Raw genomic sequence first — 1,414 nt, 5'->3', positions numbered from 1 at the left:
TACAGTGAAGTGACCTCGGTGCCAGACTTCAAAGTGATTAAATCACAGTGAGAGTAAGGGACCCCTGAACTGCCACTTCAGGGGCATATCACCATAGGCTTTTCAACAGAAGCATCCCGACCCCCCAGCCCAGACCACAGCAGCCCCCAGCCCAGACCACAGCAGGCCCCACCCCAGCCAGAAAGGCATGGAGATCCAGGAGCTTAGTGAGAGCCCTTTGCCATCAGGCCTCACCCTCACTCCCATCACTCCTACCTAATTACATTTGGGAAATACAGGCCGTTCCCCCGGTGGGAGAAAGGGGAACCAACGTTCCAGCCCGAAAAACTGACCGGAGCTAAAGCTGCCCCAATCCAGGCCAGAAGGCCAGGGTCCCCTCCCCTGGCGCCGACCAGTGGTTCTCCATCCTCATCAGAAGGCTTCCCTTTCGGCTACAAACCGCTCCAGGTTACCTTCACACCAGCATGTTTTGCATAGCAACCGCCACCCCTGCTCCCCTCGCCGTAGAACAGGGACGGAAGCAAGCGCCACCTCCCGGTAACTGATAAGAACAGATACTACACTTGATCTTAGCCAAAAGGCCGAGAAGCGATTTTGAACAGTGCATACCCAGTTAGTCTAGAACTAGCGTCATTGCCATAAATGCACTCTGGCAGCATAATCCGAGCACTTGGTAGATTCAACTTTACTACTGCTCACTGCGACACTTGCAGCAGCCTTGCTACTGTTTATGCTGATTTGGACGCCAAATATCATCTTGTGCCAAGTGCCTACTGTTAATCACTTTGTATGCTAAATTGTGTTACTGCCATTGTTAATCCATGTTATGCTTGCCTAGTTACCAACCATATTGGGTGACAATATATTTTGCCCTTACTACATTGTTTGGTGTGTTTTTTTATATACTATTGGGTACTAAGTATTACTTTCAGTGAATTCCTGTGATATTGTATGTTTGTACACTCAACCTGGTGTGTCAAAGGGGCTGAGGTTCTTGAGAAGGTTGAGACATGAACAGAGGACCAATTCTATCCAGTGGGGGTAGTGCTAAAATATGTTTCACCCTTTAACTCTTCAACCAAACTAAAAATATTCAAGCATATACAGTATGTGAACTTTCTTAAAACCACATTATTCACCAAGGATGACAAAATGCACACCTTAATATACACACTAACCAAAGTACCAATAAGCAAACCAATAAGCAAAAGTCTCCACAGTTCCAGCTTCTAACCCCAACACACCAAATTAAATGATCGTACGCAGCCAGGTCACTAGGTACCACTGCAAAAGCCCTTATCCAGACAGAGACAGAGATTAGCATTGCAGAGTACTAGCAAAATCCAAGCAAAAATTATGCATTCCTTGAAAAATCTAAGAGAAAATATTCTACAAAACAAAGAAAAAAAAAAAC

At 45.8% G+C, this 1,414-nt stretch overlaps 1 pseudogene; it reads right to left on the bottom strand.

Annotated features, from left to right (window-relative positions):
• Positions 1–414: 414 nt before the first annotated feature.
• On the bottom strand, positions 415–593 carry LOC143979951 (U2 spliceosomal RNA; annotated as a pseudogene).
• Between the last annotated feature and the right edge of the window lie 821 nt (positions 594–1,414).

This window comes from Lithobates pipiens, unplaced genomic scaffold (genome assembly GCF_037356315.1).
Source record: "Lithobates pipiens isolate NorthernLeopardFrog02 unplaced genomic scaffold, aLitPip1_a1.2 Scaffold_13, whole genome shotgun sequence".
NCBI lineage: Eukaryota > Metazoa > Chordata > Amphibia > Anura > Ranidae > Lithobates > Lithobates pipiens.
Note: the sequence above shows the minus strand (reverse complement) of the source record. Positions and strands in the feature narration are given on the sequence as shown.